This window comes from Bidens hawaiensis, unplaced genomic scaffold (assembly GCF_021521415.1).
Source record: "Bidens hawaiensis isolate Kalapana, Puna unplaced genomic scaffold, B.hawaiensis_p1.1 tig00033257_1, whole genome shotgun sequence".
Classification (NCBI taxonomy): Eukaryota; Viridiplantae; Streptophyta; class Magnoliopsida; order Asterales; family Asteraceae; genus Bidens; species Bidens hawaiensis.
Genome location: NW_027495704.1, coordinates 30223 through 41292, shown reverse-complemented (window position 1 = coordinate 41292; position 11070 = coordinate 30223).

The window sequence follows — 11070 nt, the reverse complement described above, 5'->3', positions numbered from 1 at the left end:
CCTAAGTACCTTGTACAATCAATTATATACACAAATCATTTCTCATAAAGCTTCCGGAGACATGTTGATGATTTGCATGGCCTCGGGAAAATGCCGAGTCACCATGTATGAATGGATCCAGACACATGTATACTCTTAATCAGAGTGTCCGTTTCTTATTATTGTAACACAAAGTTTTAAGGATTCGTAAATCCTATGCAAACATTCTGACTCTAAAAGAGTTTGTAAAAGTGTTGGAGCGTATTCACCTTTTCTGTTTATAATCAGTTCCGTTACTGATTCCTGTTTTCTGTTTTCTTCTTCTTGTTCTGTTACCTCGGACATACAGTACGAGAATAACCTTTGTATAAATAACTAGATCATCGATCTAGCTTCAGACCTTTAGTCCGTTTTGTATAAATTTAACCTTGATAAAAACATTTGTTTGTATAAAACATTTGGACCTTTAGTCCTTTTCTTTATTTACCAATTATATGCTACGTTTCTTCTTCAGGAAGAAACGTCTATACTGAGTTTCTTCTTCAAGAAGAAATACTAATTTAACTATATTCTTAATAATAAACAAATATTATTTTAATTATACTCTTTGTATATACTTGCTTACGTTTCTTAATCAAGAAGAAACAATATTTTGACTATAACCTTTGCTTAAGAAAAGTTATATAATACTTAATTGTAATCAAGGTTTGGCTATACCTCCGACTATGGTCTAAGCCATTTATAATAATAAAATAATAACTTAGGCAGAACTCCTACCTCGCACGTGTATTCGGAGTTTAGATATTCCAAAGTTATACGGGCAACACTTCTATTCTATGCACGTTTATCGAGGCGTTCTTGATCCACCTTCCTTGGCACGCAAATCGAGGCAATGTGTAGATGTCGCCGGGTCGTGCACGTACTTCGAGGCGGAATGTCGGGTTACTTTTAGTTGGCATGCACTTTGAGGAAACACCGGGTATTTGGCACGGATTACGAGGTGATGATTGTCGGGTCGTTGGCACGCAAAACGGTGTAGAGAGAGAAAGTAACTTAGAGGGAGTAAGTGTGGGAGCTATGAGGGGAATGGTCGTGAGCCTCCCCTTTTATAGTTGATTTTGAGTCCCACCGCGACACGCGATGGGTTTCTCTTTTACCTGTGTCACGTATCGCGACGCCGCCATTTCTGCATGAATGCCACGTGTTGACACATGGCCTGCCATGTGTTCTGCCCTGCTGCCACGTGTCACCAGAGTGTGTCACGTGTCCCTGTTGTCAGGCCATGTCATCGGTATCACGATGACGTTGTGGCTTGGGTGATCGCGTATCGCGACACCGCCCAAACTTTGGGTTATGTGAGGCTCCATCGCGTTAGGCGATGGTTCCTTGGTCTTGCCCGTTGCGTATCGCGATGGGTTAAGTTATCAGATTTTTCACTTTTAGTCCTTTGTCTTTAGAAACTTGTTACATATGGGTCTAATTCTCGTTATCCAAAACTACTAAGGCGGCTCTCAAAGCGGCTCGCGGCGATGCGAGCGTGCGAAGTGCAAAGTGCGCCATCAAAGCGACACATTGCGCCCAACGCCCTTCGCCTTCGCCTTCGCCATCGTCCTCGTCCTCGCTCGAGCCCGAGCACGTGCGCATCGGGTGCTTCGCACCCTCAGCTAGGACCACTTGGTGCATGCTAAGCATAAAAGAATATAACTATGGAAATTCTATGTCTAATAAAGAGCTTCCAATTCTTTACCACTTTCCATGTGGGGTGGAATTTATATTCCTTATTTGTACTCAAGTAAAGTGCTTACACTTTCTTACATCCTTCCATGTGAGATGGAGTTTCGTTTTATTATTTTCTTTATGTTAGAGAACTTAAATTAGGAAATATTTTTATTTCCTTATTTTTCTTATATTTTCTTATTTAATATTTTCTCATAACTTGTCTTGATATTATTTTTGATCCCTCAACTTTCCTAAGTTGTCAAATTTGGATCGAAATTTTGGGGATGTTACATCCTCCCCACCTTGATCGCTGGTGGAGACCTAGGATCCAAATCACCTAACGAAGCATTTGAAGTCCTGGAGAAAGCTGCAAAGAAGAGTTTGCCTACAACCCACCAAGATCCACACCTACACATAAAGTAATACACCACGTCGATTCTAAAACTCTTGTCACAGTACAGCTTGAAGCCCTTTCAAAAAACTCGAACAACTTCAAGCCGAGCTATCAAAAACCAGACTCACCTGTGACACTTGTGGAGTGAATCATAAGACAAGTGACTGTAAACAAGTCATCATGGCCATGGAAGAAGTCAATTTCGTCGCTCGTCAGAATAATACTTTCAGCAATAACTATAATCCAGGATGGAGAAGCCACCCTAATTTCAGCTGGAAAGACGGAAGTAACACTCAAACCCTACCCGGATTCGAAAAGAGACCGATGAATCAACCCTTGCAACCAAAACCTGAATTTCGAGATCAAAGTTCCAGTAGCCACCATAATCCGAGCTACTCAAAAATCGAAGAGATGTTAATCCAACTCATGACCAAGACAAATGAAGCAGAAAAGAAGGCCGACTCAAGAGCTGTTGATATAAGAGGAGTATTATTAAAACATGAAGCCGACCTCAAAAGTCAAAAAGCATCATTATTGAATCTAAAAACTCAAATCGGACAGATTGCTCGACAATTATCCGAAAGACCACCCGGCACTCTTCCAAGCAACACAATCACCAACCCGAATGTGACAGCTAACGCTGCTACTCTCAGATGCGGTACAACCACTGTTGCATCACCAGCTTCAGAACCAGTTATGGAGAAAGAATCTACTGATAAAATGCAGGAAAGACTGATTCCAACAGGCACCGTACAACCCAAGGACCTAGTCCGAACTGTTATTCTACCTATTTCATACCCAGGAAGGCTGAAGCAGGAATGATTGGAAGCTCAGTACGGAAAATTTCTAGAACTCTTCAAACATCTCCATATCAACATCCCTTTTATCGGAGCCATCTCTCAAATGCCGAAATATGCAAAGTTTCTCAAAGAAGTGCTAACCAACAAAAGGAAGCTGGAGGAGCTCTCGCATATCACTCTGAGTGAAGAATGTTCAGCAGTACTCCAAAACAAGCTGCCACCAAAAATGACCGATCCAGGGAGCTTTACTATCCCTTGTCTTATAGGAAATTTGTCTGTTAGCAATGCCCTGGCTGACCTAGGAGCCAATATTAATTTAACGCCTTATGTGGTTTTTGCAAAACTAGGGATAGGAGAACCAAAGCCCACCCGCATGAGCATTCAGTTAGCTAATCGATATGTTAAATATCCTCGGGGCATTGTTGAAAACATGCTTGTCAAGAATAACAAGTTTGTTTTCCCAGTAGATTTTGTAATTCTAGACATGGAGGAAGACAAAAGTGTACCTCTGCTTTTAGGAAGACCCTTCTTAGCCACTGCAAAGACTATTATTAACGTTTTCACCGGCAAACTCACTCTCAGGGTCAATAATGAGGCAATCACTTTTGACATAGGAAAATCTATGCAATATCCGCAACATCATGATTACACATTATATTGTGTCGACATCATAGATTCCATCGTGAGTTGCTATATGCGAGATTCCTCCATCGATAAACCGCTAGAAACACAAGTCTTAGACAAAACACTCAACATACCTATTTTAGAAAACGAAAATATCAATGATGACTATCAGGAAGCATCAGAAGTAATATGTGATATCACCGAATGTAATGAAAAATCAAAACCATCTATCGAAGAACCACCAGCCTTAGAGTTAAAAGAACTACCAAACCATCTTGAATACACCTTTCTAGAAAAAGACTCTCAACTTCCAGTAATTATTTCATCTCACCTTTATAAAAAAGAGAAAGACGAACTTCTTAATGTTTCAAAAGCCATAAGAAGGCCATCGTGTCACACCCCCATCTTAGGGCTAGGCGTGTGACCAATAGTTGGTACCTGTTTTGAAAATATATCAGAGTTACGGTTATTTAGCAAAGTCTTTATTTTATAATAAAATACAAATTTATATTTTGTAACATTAGTTTATTTGTAAAATCTTTATTTATACAATAATAATATTTGATTTATTAGAAAGCTTTTTGAATAATAAATATTCGAGAGTTTGATATGTAAACCTCGTTTGATTTATAAAACTTGTTTAAATATTGTTTGCAATATTTTAATAATTTTAAAACTGAGCAATCTCTACCTTGCGAGCGTCTATCTCCATGAATGGCTCTAATTCCTTGCTACCTGTACTAACTTTTATTTCCTGTAATCATGGGGGGGGGGGGATACGTCAGCGATATGCTGATGAATCGTTGACTCTAAAACATTTTATAAATCTTTCTTTGACTGACAAGATAGTTTTCATGAAACAACTCAGTAGAAACTTCTATTAACTCTGGGATTGTGCCACTGCCATACACACACAATTACGGATCTTTGGGAACTGACACCCTTTGGAGAACTTTTATTATGACCTCTAGTATGCGGCCACGTAGCCTTAACTGATAGACTAGATTGATTATGTTTGGATCCAGACACATGTGTACTCGGTCTGAGTTGTTTTTATTTTCTATCTTGTATTTTTAATAGGGATCACGTATTCCCATAAATCTTTATTTGACTGTCTTTGTTTAGATAAACAACCCGTTTATCTTGACTGAAAAAGGTTTAACGTATTCACCTGTGACTGTCTTTTCTGAATGATGTGGTGATCTCGTTTGAAAACCTTTGTGAATGAATGAATGATTGACCTATAATAAAATAGGTTTATATAAATACCCGGATCGTCTTTTAATCCGGCTACAGACCTTTTATCTGGTTTTGATAGCTTAAACCTTGATTGATTGTTTGTTTGAATAAAACATTTAGACATGAATTCTTTCTCTTTATTTGCAAATCATGTACTATGTTTCTTCTTTAAGAAGAAACGTCATTTGTCTATAACCTTTGTTTGTTAAGTTGTATGTTTTTTAATAATAAAGAAAACACTCTTTGACTATAACCTTTGTATATAAACTTGTACTTTTCTTAAATGTTTCAACTATGTCCTTTGTATGTAAAATCTTAGGTTTCTTATTCATGAATAAACTATATTTTTATTATAATCTTCTTTTTTTATAATTTTGTATTTCTTAGTTATAAAGAAATCTTTATTATTATCTTTTATTCGATTAAGGTCTAGGCTATACCCCTGACTAGGGTCTAAGCCTTTAAATAATACTCTTTAATTTGGCCAGAACCCCTACCTTGCTTGGGTTATTATTTTCTAGATTCTCGAGCAGCACTTCGACGCTTCCACGTATATTGAGAATCTTGATCAACAACTCTCGACACGCAAATCAAGGCAACGATCGGGGGTCGCCGGGTCGTGCACGTACTTCGAGGCAGAATTTCTGTTCGTCTCGGGTCGGCACGGTTTTCGAGGTCGTCACGCGTTACGAGATCGGCACGCAAAACGAGGTGCGCCGGTCGTCGGGATTGTCAACACGAACTTCGAGGTGTCGTCGGTAAGCGGTACGGATTATGAGGTTATGTTTGTCGGGTCGGTGGCACGGAAATCGAGGTAGAGAGAAAAATTTTTCTAGAGAGAGTGGAGTTGTGTGAATGGAAATGAGACATAAACCATCTATTTATAGGCTGAAACTAATCCCATCGCGATATGCGATGGAACCTTTCTTTTTGGTCATCGCGTATCGCGATGACACGTGTTACTCAGGGAGTGCCACGTGTCGCCACGTGGCGGACACGTGTCACTTTCTTAAACACCCTCTGCCTCGTGTTGACACGTGGTGGACACATGTCACTCTCTTAAACACCCTCTGCCACGTGTTGACACGTGGCGCACACGTGTCATTTTTTAAGACACCTTCTGCCACGTGTTGACACGTGGCATACACGTGTCACTTTCCTATTATCCTAGTCATCGCGTATCGCGACGTCGTCCTTTTTGGATTTCTGTTACGTTCCCATCGTGTATCGCGATGTCTTCTTTGCTATGTCCATATGTATAGCGATGGATTAATAAATATATATATATATTTATTAATTTTTAACCCCTTTACTTCTTCTGACTTGTCGTATTTGGGTCAAAATTTTGGGGATGTCACATCCTCCCCACCTTGGAATGAATTTCGTTCTCGAGATTCGTTGTATGTGATTCCTTTCCTATCGATTTGTTATCAGTCTCTTTATAATCTGCTACTTGAGCTTATCTTGAATTATTTTGAACATTTGAAATGATATGTTGTTAACTCACATCTTTGGATGATGTATTCAGTCAATAGTTCAGAATATCATAAGTAATTGTAAATTGCTAAGCACAGTGGCCAGTTGTGTTTAACTATTTACCTTACCTTTTGTATTCTAAACATTTACTGATGTTAACAAGATTGCTTCTTGGATTCAGTCTATCGAATCCTTTTAACTTACTCATCTTGATACATTTCAAGATATTCATACTTGAGTAATGATATTCCTTTACTTATTCCTTCCGTTTATTTCTATCAATTATACTCTTGAACTTTAAATGTTCGGATAACTGATTTTCCTTGAGCAGACATGTTCTTATGTCTTAGTTTAATTCATTCATTTCATCTTTAGTTCATCTTTCTATAGATGATGAAGTATAATATAGTCTAAATTTAACTATCTATTTTCATAGGTATTAGCATTCTTATGTAAAGACACGATCTGTATGCTAATATTTTTCTTTATATACATTAGGGATTTAAATACCCTTATATGATTACAAAATTTATCGTTTAAAACGAGATTACAAACACTTTACAAGAGCTAGCTAAACTCTTAGTTATTTCTAATGCCTTTAGATCTTGACTTTCGTTGGCATACTCTTGTCTACTTCTATTCTTGGTTGGATGCATCTTGTATATTTAACATATTAGCCTTTCCATTCTTAGCATCAATTCCAATAATGTTGTTTGTCTTATTCGGACATTTTGAGCTAAAGTGTCCATTTTCTGCACAGCTAAAACATACAATTGTTTTCCTTTTGCAATCATCTTCCGAATGACCGAGTTTATTGCGAAAGTTGCATGTAATTAATGGAATATTTTTGGAGATGTTTGTTGGTCTTAAACATTTCCTGTGATGTCTCTTGCCACATCTTTGGCAGATGGGTCTTGTATATTTAAAAGACCTTTCCTCCTTTTCTTTTCTTTTCTTTGTTTTCTTTTCCTCGATTTCTTCTCTCTTTCCTTTGTCATTCTTATCCTCTTCTTGATTTCTGATAAGACCATTCATAAGATAACCGGCTAATTCCATGGCTAAATCAGCGGTTTGAGGCAAATGAGATCTTACCATATCTCTAATTTCCCGAGGTAAACCCCAAATGTAGCGGGTTACTTTGTTGGATTCGGGTATTACCAAATGTGGTACCAATCTACAATACTCATGAAACTTAGTATTGTATTCCCTGAGATTAGTGCCTTCCACCTTGAGGTTCAAAAACTTAGTTTGAATAAGATCGATTTCATGCATGGGAGAGAAATTTCGCAACACCAGTTCTTTGAATTCCTCCCACTTCAATTGGTACATAGTTTCTCTACCCTTTGACATGATCAGGGTATTCCACCATTCTAAAGCCTCACCTTTAAAACATTGAGAGGAGTATTGAATCTTTTGAATATCAGTACAATTGCTGATGATAACCATGGACTCGATTTCTTCAAGCCATCGTACAACTGATATGGCACCTTTATCGCCATAGAATTCTTTTGGTCCAAATTCTTTGAAGTTCTTAAAACTACTGCTTTGAATTACTAGTTGTTTCTTGAATTTACGATTGAATTTACTTTCAGCGTTGGAGCTATAAACACTTTCTTCATAATGAGAAGGTTTTCGATATGGGTGACTTTTAGAAGATTTATTTGAATGTTCAGATTTACTTTTACGTGCTTCCCCTTTCATTGCATCGATGAAAGGAGTCATTGCGTTGTGAATCATTTCTTAAATTTTGACCAGATACTGCTCAGGAATCTCCTGTGCAGGTTTTGTTATATCCTTGTTGCTTCTATGAGTTGAAGCTTCATCATTATTCCCTTGATTGTTTGGGTTTGAAATTCTGTTAACAGAATAGATTTCAGTATGAACGGAATTCTTTATTTATATACTAATGATTGAATATTTACAACGGATGTGTGACATTGAACAATTGATATAAGTACAACATATTGATTTGTTTATGAAATGTTTAATTAAGCTTGTCGCATTTCGAGAAGATTCTTTCTAATTGCTCGTCTTGTAATGACGCAATCTAATTGTTTATTATTTATTTTAGAATTTGATGTTTGAGATAATCGTATGAAACGATAATTATTTTATATTATTTTCCAAGTATTTTAACGATGATAGTCGACGGGGTTCTTGAGAGGCATCAATACTTTCTTGTTGTGTATTCTTGAAATGGTTAGTACATACATTGTGTACAAATAAACCCCAAAAATTTCTATAATTCTTATTTCTAGGTCATGTTTCATTTAATCCTTTCTAGTTATCTCGTGAAGTGTTGACTTGAGATTAATCATCTTTTTAAACTTTGTCCACCTGGACCTTTCCTTTATTTTCTAGCTATTACTCTCTTACTTCCAGAGGTACTTGGAAGAACTATCTTGAGAGTTTGTGCAATCTTTTCTTGACATGATTCTTTAAAAGATACATTACTAATTTCGAGAAAATTCAAATATATCTCTTATTTATGTTGTTACGAGATTGCACGACATTTACTACAATTGCATTGTTTACAACTACTAAGATTTTTATTTCTTCCATTGAATGACCAGCTTCTTGATCTTGTTGTCTTGGTTGGTGTTTTATCCTTTCTCTTTTTCTTTTCGCCTTTTCTCAGCATCCATTTCTTCCTTTAGTTTTGCTTCAGCTATTTTAGTGACATTGATTTCATAATGAGTTGAATCATCTTCAATGTCATACATTTCCATGTTTTAACATTCTTCTTCAGTGTGGGTAAAGTATAGATCTTGCATTGTTGAATAATATTCCTGTCCCTGAGGATTTTCTTTTGAATAAGTCATTACTTCCTTTCCTTTCGACACCATTGGTTTCTTGGATCTACTTGATACGTCTCCATATGTGTTCTGATTCGGAATAATCTTGGCTAGCGGAATGTTAGAATCGAACGAATCTGAATCTTCCTCCATTTTTGTTTGGTATGAACTTTCATCACTAGATATAGGAATTGGAAGAAAAGATGTTCCCGTATAGCCATTCCCTTTACCGGATCGAAGCTTAACGTATTCTTCGCTAGATTGACGATCGTACATCTGTACGAGGTTATATTAGGGATAGGAGCGCGTTTTTCTTATCTTATCCATACTTGTTATATTTTATTCGTATTTAATTTTTAATCATTCAATTATTTCTTTGATATCCTTATTTGGATACTAATGTTTATTATAAACTTATTTCTGATCGAAGCCTAGGTATAATTTAAATACCTAATTCGCTAAGATCGATAGCTCTGATACCAACCTGTCACACCCCATCTTAGGGCTAGGCGTGTGACCAATAGCTGGTACCTGTTTTGAAAATATATCAGAGTTACGGTTATTTAGCAAAAGTCTTTATTTTATAATAAAATATTAAGTTATATTTTGTAACATTAGTTTATTTGTAAAATCTTTATTTATAACAATAATAATATTTGATTTATTAGAAAGCTTTTCGAATAATTAATATTCGAGAGTTTGATTTGTAAACCTCGTTTGATTTATAAAACTTGTTTAAATACTGTTTGCAATATTTTAATAATTTTAAAACTGAGCAATCTCTACCTTGCGAGCGTCTATATCCATGAATGGCTCTAATTCCTTGCTACATGTACTAACTTTTAATTCCTGTTATTATGGGGGGGGGGGATACGTCAGCGATATGCTGGTGAATCGTTGACTCTAAAAACATTTTATAAATCTTTCTTTGACTGACAAGATAGTTTTCATGAAACAACCTCTGCAGAAACGTCTATTATTTCTGGGATTGTGCCACTGCCATACACACACAATTACGGTTCTCCGTCAATTGACACCCTTTGGAGAACTTTTATTATGACCTCTAGTCTGCGGCCACGTAGCCTTGACTGATAGACTAGATTGATTATGTTTAGATTCCGACACATGTGTACTCGGTCTGAGTTGCTTTTATTTTCTATCTTGTATTTTTAATACGGATCACGTAATCCCATAAATCTTTATTTGACTGTCTTTGTTTAGATAAACAACCCGTTTATCTTGACTGAAAAAGGTTTAACATATTCACCTGTGACTGTCTCTTCTGAATGATGTGGTGATCTCGTTTGAAAACCTTTGTGAATGAATGAATGATTGAATGATTGACCTATAATAAAATAGGTTTATATAAATACCCGGATCGTCTTTTAATCCGGCTACAGACCTTTTGTCTGGTTTTGATAGCTTAAACCTTGATTGATTGTTTGTGTGAATAAAACATTTGGACATGAATTCTTTATCTTTATTTGCCAATCATGTACTATGTTTCTTCTTCAAGAAGAAACGTCATTTGTCTATAACCTTTGTTTGTTAAGTCGTATGTTTCTTAATAATAAAGAAAACACTATTTGACTATAACCTTTGTATATAAACTTTTACTTTTCTTAAACATTTCAACTATGTCCTTTGTATGTAAAATCTTAGATTTCTTAATCATGAATAAACTATATTTTTATTATAATCTTTGTTTTTATAATTTTGTATTTCTTAGTTATAAAGAAATCTTTATTATTATCTTTTATTCGATCAAGGTTTAGGCTATACCCTTGACTAGGGTCTAAGCCTTTAAATAATACTTTTTAATTTGGGCAGAACCCCTACCTTGCTTGGCTTACCATTTTCTAGATTCTCGGGTAGCACTTCGACGCTTCCACGTATATTGAGAATCTTGATCAACAACTCTCGACACGCAAATCAAGGCAACGATCGGGGGTCGCCGGGTCATGCACGTACTTCGATGCAGAATGTCGGGCCATCTCGGGTCGGCACGGTTTACGAGGTCGTCATGCGTTACGAGGTCGGCATG